Below are 14,870 nucleotides of genomic sequence, written 5' to 3'. Positions count from 1 at the left end.
TTGTATGGACGAAAGTTAACCGATATCGCGCCATCGATTTTTCGATAGGATTTGGGCTGAGGAAAAAAAGTTCCACTACGCATACCAAAAAAAAATAAATTTCGAGCCTGCGATTTTTTTTTTTTTTGTTTTTCAAGGTTTTTTTCATAACCTACTAAAAAAATGTTTATATGTATACCCTGTCCAACCCAAAAATGTCCGCTAAAAACATTGTCGATAGCAGTTTTTTGAAAAAAAAAAATATCGACAACGTTTTTAGCGGATATTTTTGGGTCGGACAGGGTATACATGAAAATTTTACAATCAAATGAAAATTTTTTTAGTAGGTCATGAAAAAAACCTTAAAAATCAAATTTCATCAAAAAAAATTAAATTTCGCAGGCTCGAAAATTATTTTATTGGGTATGCGTAGTAGAACTTTTTTTTCCTGAGCCCAAATCCTATCGAAAAATCGATGGTGCGATATCGGTTAATAAATCGACCCAGTGTAATACATATACATATGTACATAACAATTAACCTTATTTACAGCAATTTTAGGACAAACGAGACAGTCTTCAAATCGAAATAGACTTTTTCCAAGTCGAATTAAACCTTTTTCAAGTGAAATGAAGCTTTTTCAAGTCAAATTAAACTTATTTCATTTAATGATTAATTTGAACTCTAAAAAAATTGGCATAGAATTTACTCCTCTTTTAAAATTGAAATTATCTTTGATTAAATGCTCATTAACTTATCGAAGCACGAAATATATTATTTGGTGAAAATAATTTCGAAAATGTTGCTAAACTGTTCACTAAATCGCAACAACAAATTCTAATTGGGCAGTCAGTAAAGTTTATGAAGTGTAAATACCCGACGCAAAACCTGTATATGGACAATATTTAAAGAAAGTTTCATTTGATTTCAAAAAAAATTTCATTTGCTATAAAAAACATAATTTGACTTGCGAGTGCTATAACTTTGTTTGTTATAATAAAAAATGATGCGATTTTTTCATATTATATACATTAACTGGCAGACCCCGAAAATGTTTCCCGACTCTTGTTTATTTGCTTGAAGAAGTGTTTATGTCTTCCTCGCCGTATCCCTTTTATTCACTCTTCCCTCTCTTTTGCTCTCTCTCACCCTATGCTTCTCTTTCTCCCTCTCCGTGTTTCTCTCTACCTTCCTCTCTCTCTTTGTTTCCATCTCTCTTTCTAGCTCCATCTCCCTTCTCCGCTTTCTCTTTCTTTATAACTTCGTCTAAGTATCTCATTCTCAGTCTTTTTCCTTTATCCAAATCTTTAGCAATCCGCTTCCTAAAAATAAGTATGCGAAATAATAGCATCGGTGAACTACATACAATCGCATCATAGGCATATTCCATGTTTTCGCATAGATCGGACCTTTGTCTCCTACCAAAAAAAATTTGTATACTAAGTACTTCAGATGCTATCTAGTCTGTAGTCGCATCATAAATATTATGTTTAAGAAGTGATCAGTTTCTGGTCCAGTTGCCAATACAACTTAACGGTCACACTGTCTACGTGTCTATGCAGCTAACTTGGTCATTTTAACAAATTGTGCTGAGTGCACTGGGAGCGCATATACAAATACCTATTTAATTTTGTCTTTACCCTTAGTAAAACGTAAGAAATGGAAATTCTTACATACACAATTCGCCTGTCGTAAGAGCCGACTAAAATACCAAATTGATTCAAGGGGCTGCCAGAGCAATTAGAGCTTCTCCAACCCAATTATCAAATTTACCTACCGGTAGCGAATCCCGTTTCTTTAGCAGCCGAGGCTCAGGCAACCCCAAGTTCCTTATGTATCTATGAGGAGAGAGGGCGGGATGGCCTAGAAAGTTTCATGTGGTCATACGTAATCGTTCCCGAGATGGTATAATGTATAATGTATTTATTTATTACGGCTTTCCTAAGCCTAACTTAAATCTATTTTACATGTTTATAATTGTCTTCTGGACTATGCAATCTAGAATAGTTACATCTATGTCCTACCTTGGAGTACTATGGATGGGAGACTTCCAGATCATGCGATCTAGTACTTAGGAACATACCAGATCTGCATCCGACAAAGGATCATCACATCGATAACAACAACAACAAACTTCTTTTTTTTAAGAAAATGTCATTTTCTTTCAAACAAATTTGGTTATATGAGAAAGTAATCAACTATTTTGTTTTAACAAGGACGAAAGTAAATATTTCAAAGTTTAATGTGGCTAATAAAAAATATTAGAAGTTCGTGCTTGATTTATAGCTGTGTTCATTGTGGATAAAACAGGTGTGATATCTTATCCGTCAACTACCTGACAGGATGTTTAAGATGGCTACTTTTAAGCGTTTTGGCAGCGTTTTGACAGAATGTTCAATATGGCGGCGTATGGGGCCGGCTATCTTCTGTGGGTGATAGAAAGAGATACAGAATGAGACCACGATAGTCAATTAAAAATCAGGGGATCGGTTCTGTTTGTAATTTTAAGGTCTATGCGGAAGTTATAACTTGTCTTATCCACAATGGCTGCGTTAACTACAATTTTATGATGTTTTAAAACAGTTTAGCAATTTAGCCTCTATTACAGATTCCTACGCAATACATATATCGAAATTAACCTTCTCACTTAGCTAAACTTTAAAATGCAAAAAACCGCTTACAAATCACACCATTCTGCGCGGAGTTATTACATTAACGGCCCGATCCTTAGCGTTACCGGTAAAATAGTACCCAGAACATTATGTAACCGAAAATCGTTACCAGTTGTTTTATTCGCGATTCTGGCCAAAGCGGTAACGCTGTCATCACCGAAAAACTCACTAGTGTCTGTGGTGAAATTTAAAAGTTGGTTTTCTTCGCTTTACCCATGGCGGAACGATACAAGGTGGCAGCATGGGACAGCTGAATATAAATTTTTTTTATTTAATTTGATACATCAACTTCCGGCGCAGTACGATTTTGACATTTGTCCATCTAATTTACAAAAACGAAGTACATGGAATTTTCATTCATGTTTGTAGGTATGTCACCATGCTGCCACCGTGTATGGTTCCGCCATGGCTTTAACGAAAATGTGTCATCGTAGATACGATGTTAACGAATAAACGGGACGATGTGTATATACATATGTGCATACATGCATACGTTTTTACATAGCTATATTGTAATATATACTGTGAAAGTACATGGAAACAAATATATATAGCAAGAGGCAACACTTTTTTACTATTATGTTTACTTATTTGCGCTCACAATTCTTTATTTTTCAGTTTTGCCTTTTTCTAGACAACAGCTGTTGTGTGGTTACATCGATGTTACCACCTATTTTAGTGGGTAAACAATTATCCGGCTACTTTCGTGGGCAGAATACCAAAAGGGTACAAAAGTTACCACATGAAGAAAGTTGCCGTGGTGAAGAAAGTTGTTACCACATTAGAATCAGGCTGTAAATGGATATTTACCGAGTTTATTTTAAGAGACCTATATGGATATATATGCCCATATGCCTACTTATATGATATATATGTATGTGTGTGCGTTATATTTGTCTCTCTTTCGGATTGACTATTCTAATTCCAAATAAAAAATCGTAACAAAGCAAATTGAAAAATGATAAACCCTAATCTGTAAATTTTTTTTCTTTGTTTCTATTAATTATGGAATAATGATAGCGAAATATACCAATCACTGGCAATTGATAAATGAAGGTTGTCGGTCTCAAGGACACAAGTTTATGTGAGGTTGGTATAGTAGCGGCAAAAAGCGGCCACTAGTGTGACATTGCATTCAGTTGTCAGCATAGCATGTTGGCGAGTTTTCTTCGTTTGCCAACTGGCGTCATATTAGTTTATGATGCCATAGAATGTGGAACAAAGCTTAGGTTTTTATCACACACTGCCTTATCTACTTCAAACCAGCTATGTCACATAACGGAAATGCCCAAATGACTAGCGGATCAGTTTGAGGGAGTTTTTGATGTCAGTAAATTTTGACCTAACGAAAACCAAGCATTATGGTAAGCAATTAGTTGAATATTTGCTCCTTACAGTGTTCTTGGATTTAATCGTCTTTTTATCTTCAACATATTCGCAAAATTTAATTGGTTTTAGATGGCTTCTATAATAACATATTACAATAAAAAAATCCTTCCTTCTGATAATTTTCGCAGAACATACTTATGATCCAGCACATCCCAGATATTTTTATTTGCAGTTAAAATTTAAGGGTTCACAAGAGCGCTTTAGTCAACTACTGGAATGGTTACAACTTTGAAAATTTGGAAATATTACTCCCTGCTTATCATTTAATGCTAAACCTTCAACTCTACACGATTAGTTGTTCCACTGTTTTTTTATCCCAGAACTGAAAACGCCTAGTAAATCCTTAGCAACATGTTGCATCAACATGTAGTAACTTCCTGATGCCACACGGAAAAGGTAAAAAAGAGGCGCATGGAGAACGGTGGAATTTCCAAGTGTGAGTATGAGATGTTACTTATTAGATAAGGGACAGATATTGTTGAGTCATGCCATTTACCGAAATATACCCTGCTTACTTTAGATAAGTGGCATATTTTATAAATTCGAAAAAAAAAATTTAAAATTTTTTTTATAGTGCACCGCCAACTTCACGTGAAGTTAGCGTGCCACCCTCAGAAAACCATCTTAGTGGCCAGCTAGGAAAATAATTCTTGCACACGAATTTGCCGCAAATTTGCCGTAGATAAGTGGCATATTTTATAAATTCAAAAAAGAAAATTTATGAAATATGCCACTTATCTACGGCAAATTTACGGCAAATTCGTGTGCAAGAATTATTTTCCTAGCTGGCCACTAAGATGGTTTTCTGAGGGTGGCACGCTAACTTCACGTGAAGTTGGCGGTGCACCATAAAAAAAATTTGAAATTTTTTTTTTCGAATTTATGAAATATGCCACTTATCTACGGCAAATTCGTGTGCAAGAATTATTTTCCTAGCTGGCCACTAAGATGGTTTTCTGAGGGTGGCACGCTAACTTCACGTGAAGTTGGCGGTGCACTATAAAAAAAATTTGAATTTTTTTTTCGAATTTATCAAATATGCCACCTCTCTACGGCAAATTTACGGCAAATTCGTGTGCAAGATTTATTTTCCTAGCTGGCCTCTAAAGGGTGTTTCACGCGAAGTTAGCGTGCCACCCTGCATTTTCTAAAACATGGCCGCGGCAAACTTTTTTGTTTCACTGATAATTCACGGCAAATTTACGGCAAATTCACGTGCAAGAATTATTTTCCTAACTGGTGTCTAAGGTGGTTTTCGAAAAGTGGCACGCTAACTTCACGTGAAGTTGGTGGTGCACCATAAAAAAAAGTTAAATTTTTTTTTTTTTGAAATTATATAATATGCCACTTATCTACGGCAAATTTACGGCAAATTCGTGTGCAAGAATTATTTTCCTAGCTGGTCTCTAAGGTGGTTTTCTGAGGGTGGCACGCTAACTTCACGTGAAGTTGGCGTGCCACCCTGTATTTTCTAAAATATGGCCACGGCAAATTTTTTTGTTTCACGGATAAATTACGGCAAATTCACGGCAATTTTCCCAATAGGTAATTTTTTTCCACGTAAAAGTTGTCTTGCCAACTTCAGAGAGGTCTGCGCTAGTACGGGACTACTGCGTTGCGCTGAAGGAATATTATTCATTTGATATAATAAACATCCACTAACTCCTCCTGTTTTGGTTGTTTCTTAAGCAACACAAAACTGGCCGTCTTCCATCTTAATTTCAGCGCCGACTTTCTTAACCGCAGTGCACTTTTTCCTAACATCGGACTGCGACCTACGGTTTCCGGCAATGTACGAGAGTAACAAGTAGCTTTTCCGGATAAAATCAAGAAACCGGCGAGGTAAGCTCTAAGCTTACAAAAACATTATTATCGAGCTACGGCGATTCCATGGAATATATAGCCAAAAATTAGTTTACACAATTAGTGAACCCAAACCGACTTTATAGTAAAGTAATGAACGTTAAGAGAAAGCACATTCACAGTATTTGTATACAAGTTTTTTCATTCATAAATTGGAAATTCAATTTCTTTTTTTTTAAATCTATTGGTTTCTTCTCACTTTTCTTTGTGCGAATCGCATTACTTCCTAGCCCAGCTATCAACTTTAATGTAATTTTTCTGCAGTTGCGCTTATAAAATTACAGCTGTGAAGCAAAGGTTTGATAAGATCCAAGACAAACAAAACTCATACCAACACACAAATTTATTTACAAACTCCAATTCAAAACAACTTGACACTCAAACAGCAAGTCGATCGGTTATAAAAAGATCAATAAATATACTCGACGCTCGGTAGTACAAAGAGGAAAAGTAAATTAAGTGCATAGTCAGAACAAGAAGAAGAAAAACCAGATTGAGCTAAATTCGCAAGTCTGGCTCAGCGACAAGTGTGTCTTGCTTGACAAGATGAAGTAACTAAATAAGACAGAGCAGGCGGTGCTGGAAAAGCTGTTTTTGTTTGGGTAGTGATACAGAAAAAAATAGTTTGTAAAATTGTTAAGGTCGATTTGCGCATGCGTATGACGAGATGGACCGTAATGACAGTTTTACACCTAGAAAGAGCAAAAACCAAGCTACATATATTTGACTGGGCAAAAGTGAGAATTAGAAAAAATAATATAAATAAATAAAAAAGCACATAAAAGTTTGTACATATGTAAGTGAGTAGCTGTAAAATGGGAAAAAGTAGCACAACACCGCAGTGATCGTAACATTAACGATGGTGAGCGATATAAATGGAGGTGTGTGTGTAGGTGAAAAGCAGTGAATCACAATGTATGTATGGTTGCACGTGCCCTGAATGTTGCTAAGAGTAAATAGAACAAGTAAGGAAGGCTAAGTTCGGGTGTAACCGAACATTACATACTCAGCTGAGAGCTTTGTAGACAAAATAAGGGAAAATCACCATGTAGGAAAATGAACCAAGGGTAACCCTGGAATGTGTTTGTATGATATGAGTATCACATTAAAGGTATTAATGAGGGCCTTAAAAGGGAGTGGCCCTTAGTTGTACATGTGAAGGCGTTTTCGAGATATCGACCAAAATGTGGACCGAATGGGTGACCCAGAACATCATCTGTCGGGTACCGCTAATTTATTTATATATGTAATACCACGAACAGTATTCCTGCCAAGATTCCAAGGGCTTTTGATTTCGTCCTGTAGAACTTTTTCATTTTCTTCTACTTAATATGGTATGCGTCACACCCATGCTACAAAGTTTTTAATAAAGTTATATTTTGCGTCAAAAAACCAATCCAATCGCCATGTTTCATCCCTTTTTCCGTATTTGGTATAAAATTATGTCATTTTGGCCATTTGGGCCACTGGGCGTTGCTTCAACCGATTTCGCCCATTGTTACAGAAAACAGTTATCGTCATAGAATCTATGCCCCTACCAAATTTCACAAAGATTGGTAAATTTTTGTTCCAATTATGGCATTAAAAGTATTCTAGACAAATTAAATGAAAAAGGGCGGAGCCACACCCATTTTGAAATTTTCTTTTATTTTTGTATTTTGTTGCACCATTGCATTACTGGATTTGAATGTTGACACAATTTACTCATATACTGTAAAGATATTAAATTTTTTGTTAAAATTTTACATAAATTTTTTATTTTTGTAAGTTGGCGTGTTCGTCATCCGATTTTGCTAATTTTTATTTAGCGCACATATAGTAATAGGAGTAACGTTCCTGCCAATTTCATTATGATAACTTTAACGACTGCCAAATTACAGCTTGCAAAACTTATAAATTACCTTCTTTGAAAAGTAGGCGGTGCCACGTCCATTGTCCAAACTTTTACTAATTGTCTATTCTGCGTCATAAGGTCAACCCACCTACCAAGTTTCATCGCTTTATCCGTCTTTGGTAATGAATTATCGCACTTTTTCGGTTTTTCGAAATTTTCGATATCGAAAAAGTAGGCGTGGTTCTAGTCCGGTTTCGGATATTTTAACTAGCGACCTGAGATGAGTGCCCAGGAAGCCGCATACCAAATTTCATCAAGATACCTCAAAATTTACTCAAGTTATCGTGTTAATGGACAGACGGACGGACGGACGGACATGGCTCAATCAAATTTTTTTTCGACACTGATGATTTTGATATATGGAAGTCTATATCTATCTCGATTCCTTTATACCTGTACAACCAACCGTTATCAAATCAAAGTTAATATACTCTGTGTGCAAAGCACGCTGAGTATAAAAACGTCTGATGGGACCAAAGCAGTTGATGATAAGCGACCTATAGTTTTGTTTTTCATTTATTGGCTAAGATTCAGCTTTAATACATTCCAGGACACAAACAAGCTTTTATATTCAGTTATGCTTGGCATGTAGAGTCTATTATTCATTGTGAATTCATACAAGTGGCGAATGTTTGATAAAAACGTTCACAATATAAACAGCCCGATCACCTGTTCCAGCGCTGTTCGATTACTTAAATTATTTGCTCATTAATGTTTTTCAAATATTTTTGTAGACGATTGGTTTATTACATTATTTACATATTTTAAAATGTTTGCTTAATTGGCTGCTCAGATTTTATCTGTTAACTAGATTTTAGAAAAATAATTGTGTAGTCTTATTTTCAGTAAAATAAAAGCTGATTTGAGACACAAATGGGCAATTTATGGCGCTTCAATTTAATAACTGCGAACCAAAAACAAACCTATCTTCCATTCTCTTGCCGTTCGCGACAGCCATTCTCCCTGTCAGCTATAATTTGATAGGTAGGTATGGAGGAATAGAAAGATTTTTCATTTGTATGAATTCACAATGCTATTATTATTAACCTAACGTCGAATTGTAACGACATGGGACTTCAATATAACAATGATAGGATGAGAAACGTTTTGCATAGGTTGTCGTAAGATCAACTTCCCTATTAGAAATGGGCCAGCTGGAATTATGACCACACCCAGGTTAGGTTAGGTTAGGTTGAACTGGCCGGTCCATGAGGACCTCACATTGATTGAATGAGTCCATCCGAATCCGAGTGTTATTTAATAACCAGAAGTTTATTTAACGACCAAATTGAAAAAAGAACTATCAAAAACCAGAACCCATGTTATAAAATATCTCCTTCCTCTTGGCAAACACCAGAAGCTTTCTAGGACCTATGCTACTTCCTATTTCTAGATCTGAATGCTGAATCACTCCTAATAGCTAGAGTCTTCGGCTGGCAAGTAGTGGGCACGAGCACAAAACGTGTTCGATGGTATACTCCTCCATCCTGCACTTCCTACCTCTGCTATCGCTGACCAAGCTTAATTTAAAGGCATGTGACGTCAGAAGGCCAGAAGAAGGTCAGAAGAGTATACAGTCATCTCTTTCCAATGATAGAAGCAACTTTGTTAGTCTAAGGTTGTAATACCTTCACATAATATTCGACAATTTACAGCCCGCGCTTGGACCCACGCTTTTCACGCTTGGGCGATCATGTGCACCTCTCGCCTTCGCTTAATCTCGCCCAGTCTAATTGGGACGTCTACGGAGCAAGCTTCATGGATGCGCCCTTTTTAACTACTTTATCCGCTTTCTCATTCCCATCTTTTCCCATATGCCATGAGACCAATATAGATGTATGCTTTTCACCGTTCCGTACACTCTAACTCACTTTAAGAAGCTATGCTATGCAAAATTATTGCCTTAATTGCTTCTTGGCTGTCAGTATAAAAGCTAACACGGCTGCAGTTTAAGCTATTCTTTTCCAGGTTTTCTACTACTTTGGTTATGGCTAATACTTCCGCTTGGAAAACGCTACAGTGATCTGGCAACTTGTAGGATTCGTTTATTTCCAAATCAGCACAGTATACCGCAGACCCTACTCCTTCCACTACTTTGGAACCATCGGTGTACACATGTATCGCCTCGTCCGCCATTTGAGCACCTTTACGCCACCTCTATTGTGGCTTTAAGGGCCCCCTCGAAGCACAGATAGGGAATCAGGTAGTCTGTTTGTCCTGTAATTGATGACGCTAAACTACTATGGCCGTAAGTTGTGCGCTCAACCCACTCCGAGGCACTGACCACAACCAAATTTCATAATAATTAATTGTGGTAATACAGCATGTATAAAATATGTAGCATTTCGTACTAACACTTGAAGTTCCATCGTTTCTCCTTGCAGCAATTTTTCAATTTTTTCCCGAAGGCATCAGAGAGTTGCTACATGTTTTAAGCAACATAGTGCTAAAGATTTAAAAAACTAATGGCGGAGAGTTAAAGTGTCAGGGAGTAAAATTTTCCGGACACAAATTTTATAACTCTTCCATATCTATTGGCTGCTGACCAAAAGCTTTTTTGTGAACCCTTAGTATTTGAGGCAGATAAGAGCACAGCCAAAGTTCTCTTTTTGATGTGAAAACTTCTTTTCCACGGAATGATGGATATAATATCAGAATATAAGCATAAGCGTAGTCGTTAGAAGTATTGTGCTACACGGGGGAATATAGAATGTAATTATAGGCGTAGTGTGTGGGATTAGTATGCTGTTTAGGAGATTACAGAATGTGGGAGCAATGCACGTGGTAGAGTTGATATGAGCGAAATCAGACAGCAAACTAAGGCAAAGCAAGGTAAGGTAAGGGTTGAGGCAAGGCGCAAGGCAAGACAATGCAAAGAATAAGATTGGAAGGGAAAGGAAACGAAACGAAACGAAACGAAAGAAAAGAAAAGGAAAGAAAAGCAAGGGAAAAGAAAGAAGGTATTGAAAGGAAAGTAAAGGAAATGAAAAAAAAGGAAAGGAAAGCAAAGGAAAGGAAAGGAAAGGAAAGGAAGGGACAGAAGAGGAACGTACAGGACAAAAAGGTTGAAGGAAAGAAAATATTAGAAGTAAAAGCCGAAGCCGCAACCGAATCCGGATGAAGTGCTAACAGTTTGTTATCAACGGGTCAGGGCGTCCTTTCTATTTCCTATCAAAGAGTTATCGGTTTATTGTGCATAATTGTGTTATTGATGAGGTACAGACAAGTTAGTGATTTGTTACCGATTTTTTTATTGGCGAGCTTGCGAACGAAATGTTATTCATTTACCGTCATAAAATAATCGATTATTTTTCGAAAAGTTATCGATGTGTTATCAAAAATTTATCGATAATTTAGTGTAAAGTTATGGATTATTCATTTAAAAGTTTTCGGTTCGATTACAATTTCTTAACTTATAGCTACCAATTTGTGATCGGCGTGTATCTACGACGCATCGCTTTGTTTTAAAACAGATACCGATAGTATCAAATCGATGACACATCTGTTAATCGACGATGGCAAGCCGATAAGAAAATAATAAGAAACCAATTACTGGGCGATAGCAAGCCCATAACTTGATGATAATAATTCGCATGTCGGTTATTACCGAAAATAAGCCACACGAAACTCTTCAAAAAGCTCGAAGTTATTTGGTTCTGCTAAAGCTACCTCTATTGTGGTGTAACTTCAACCCCAAGGCGCTCTGGTTAAGTTAAAAAAAATTTTTTACACATCGAGTTTCAGGAGTACGTGGTACTCACTCCTTTTTTCTCTTACTACTTTTGACGCTTTTCACACCATCTTTAGGTAAACAGGCATATGTTTTCCAATATTGTAAAACGACTACATTTTGCATCACAAATTGTGAGCAAGCTTTTGTGAGTCTGCTAGACTTGAAATAAAAAAATAAAATAAATAAATGAAAGGCGCGCCATAAACTCCGTAGAGATTTAACGCCGAGCTTCTCTTCCAATTTGCGTCGTGCTCCTTTTAATTTTTCCTACAAAGTGGCGGGACGGGACCTACTTGTTTTATGCCGATGAGTTTTCACTGAGAGCTTTTCATGGCAGAAATACACTCGGAGTGCTAGCCAAACACTGCCGAGGGTGGTATATATATTATATACCCCATATATACTGCCATTTCTGTCCGCTTTTTAATGGCTAAAAGAATTCTTACGTTTACGTTATACATTGTTGAGATAACAGATTCATTGCCATAGCTATTTCATGCAGACCAAAAAGAAACGTGAAACCTAACATCCTCACACAAACTAGGTAGGTAGATACCTACCTATTTTAAACGGTTTTACTTAGCTTGGCTTGACAGGCTGGTTGGTTGGCTGGCTGGCACAAATTTTGTAATTGAAATTTAAGTAACTTCCCGATAAGCTACAAGCTTGAAACTTGGAATATAGTTACGAACCCGATGACAATACAATATTAAGAAAAAAATCGCCGCTAGGTGGCGCAAGGATCTAGATATTCACAAAAATCGTATTTGGGGTCCGATTTGGCTCATATTTGGAACACATAATACATACAAGAATAGAAAGCGACCTATCACAAAAATCGCCGCTAGGTGGCGCAAGGATCGAGATATTCACAAAAATCGCATTTTTGGTCCGATTTGGCTCATATTTGGAACACATAATACATACAAGAATAGAAAGCGACCTATGAAAAAATCGCCGCTAGGTGGCGCAAGGGTCGAGGTATTCACAAAAATTATATTTTTGGTCAGATTTGGCTCATTTTTGGAACACATAATACAAGAATAGAAAGCGACCTATGAAAAAAGCGCCGCTAGATGGCGCAAAGATCAAGATATTCAAAAAAATCGTATTTGTGGTCCGATTGTTCCATATTTGCAACACATAATACATACATGAATAGAAAGCGACCTATGATGCCCGATTCGGCTCATATTTGGAACAAATATTGCATACATCAAAATATTTTGGAGTTGCAGGAGGGACAAACATACGGGGCGCAGAGTTGAGTTAAGCCTTTGGAAGGATTATGTATTCAGGACTTAGATTGTAACAAATTGTCAGGAAAGAGTCCTTGTAATAATGAGTCACTAAATGAACTAAGTAGAATGAGAAATAATAGGCAATGAAATAAAGACTAAAAACTTGAAAATTAGATAATTAAAAAAAAATTTTAAGTTAAACGGTTTTATTGAAAACAATACTTACATGAAGTTATAATAATCTGAAAGCTAGATAATAATTAGGAAGGTCCTAGGTACTAGTCATCAAACTCCTCATCAATCTAGGGCGTTGATCAGACAATTAAATAAAAGCGTTGGACGCGTCAAATTTCTATTGATAGTCATATATAAGATCAACTGAAGCTTAATCAGGTTATGCTACGCCTCACATTTTTAGAAATTTCACACGCCCAACGCTTTTATTTAATTGTCCGATCAATGCTTTAGATTGACGAGGAGTTCGATGACTAGTACCTAGGACCTTCCTAATTATTTTCTAGCTTTTAGTATTATTATTACTTGATGTAAGTATTGTTTTCAATAAAACCGTTTAACTAAATTTTGTTTTTAATTATTTTATTTTATATTTATCTTAAAAATCGCTTAGGTTTGTACATCTGTCACTATATGTTTCATATCTTATAGAGCCGATTATTTGGATATTACGAATGGGATAAGATTATTGTTCAGCCCCATTCATGAAAGGCACAGCCGAAGACAATCCCGTCCTTACTTGTTTTTCTTATTTCACTGCCGGCCCTGTATACTTCTGTACGTACCTCTATTGCTCTTTCAAAAAGCGGAAAACTTACCAATTCACAACAAACGCTGGCAAACAGTTTTATGTTTTCTGTACAGCAACTTTTACTTTTCTTAATATAGCCGCTGTTCTTACTTTAACACTATTCAAAATTGATATTTTTTTATTATTTATTTATTACAATATTTTCACTACAAAATTTACATGCATATGAATAACAATTTATGCATGGCTGTATGTAATACACTTGACTTTCACTTCCACAAGCAGCATTAACACTTCGCAACCAATTGTTCTATTTGATTGTTGTTGTTGATTTTATGTGCATATCTATTGAACCACTGAACACTTCTTGTTTGTTTATGCTTATTTGGGGCAAAACGAAACGTTCAATTAAATTTTTGGGTTTCGTTCTTTTCAATTTCATTCACACAACAATGATAAGAGATATGTATGATCTCGTTAGGCAAGTGTTAATTAAGCGATTTGTATTTGTACAGGTCGTAAACACCGTTATTACTTGCGAGAACTCACAGAAAACCAATGAAAAATGAATGAGAGCGCGAGATGCTGCTGCAGGTAATTTGCCCACGAACAAAAAAAAAGTGTGCAATTCTTTCAAATAATTTTGGGTCTCACCCCCCTTTTCTGACGCTTTCGTTTTTTTGTTGCACAAATATGTACCTAATACAAAAAGATGAATTGCAAATTTTTCACACTTTTTATTTTAGTATGCTCCAGCACACGCAATTTACAACCAAAGTTACTCACAGCAGCCCGAAACAGCGTGTGATGCAAATTTTAAAATGCAAACTTTGCAAGCCGCCAAATAGCAAGTGGGTTTAATATTTGTACATACATATGTACATATAACTGCATTTATGTAAACAAAAGCACTTCAATAACAACACTTCGCACCAATAACGAAACTTTACTGTCGAAAAATTATTGAAAAATTATAATTTAACTTTTAGCGATGGTAAATTTTCCGCGTTTCAACCTCTGCTTCGTGCAAGCGACGACAACAAATTGAATTCTTTTCATATGAGTGATAGTTTAGGAGTCATCATCTCTACGGTTTGTAGCTTGCGCTCCATACCATTATTCCACTTCATGCTTTTGCACAGGCTAGCATGCATATGCACACATATATATGCTGGCATGGGTGTAGATAAGCGACGGGCATTTGAGTGGGCTAACTGCCCCACCCGAAGCTTAACTAATTAACCAATGTATTTCTTATGAAATTTTGCAATTACATTTTTACTCCTATGATAAATATGTCATTAGTGCAGGAATAACACATCCATAACTATTG

General features: G+C 36.3%; 1 protein-coding gene across 3 annotated transcripts in view; it reads right to left on the bottom strand.

Moving 5' to 3' along the window:
* The window catches only part of Tsp66E (Tetraspanin 66E), a 483,181-nt gene extending 468,614 nt beyond the window's left edge, over positions 1-14,567 (bottom strand). For all 3 annotated transcript variants that reach the window (XM_067788825.1, XM_067788827.1, XM_067788828.1), the window contains exon 1: positions 13,605-14,567. The gene's annotated coding sequence lies outside the window, so the exon portion shown is untranslated. The remainder of the gene's footprint in view (positions 1-13,604) is intronic.
* Positions 14,568-14,870: the final 303 nt, after the last annotated feature.

The sequence above is a fragment of the Eurosta solidaginis genome, chromosome 5 (genome assembly GCF_040869045.1).
Source record: "Eurosta solidaginis isolate ZX-2024a chromosome 5, ASM4086904v1, whole genome shotgun sequence".
Taxonomy (NCBI): domain Eukaryota; kingdom Metazoa; phylum Arthropoda; class Insecta; order Diptera; family Tephritidae; genus Eurosta; species Eurosta solidaginis.
Note: the sequence above shows the minus strand (reverse complement) of the source record. Positions and strands in the feature narration are given on the sequence as shown.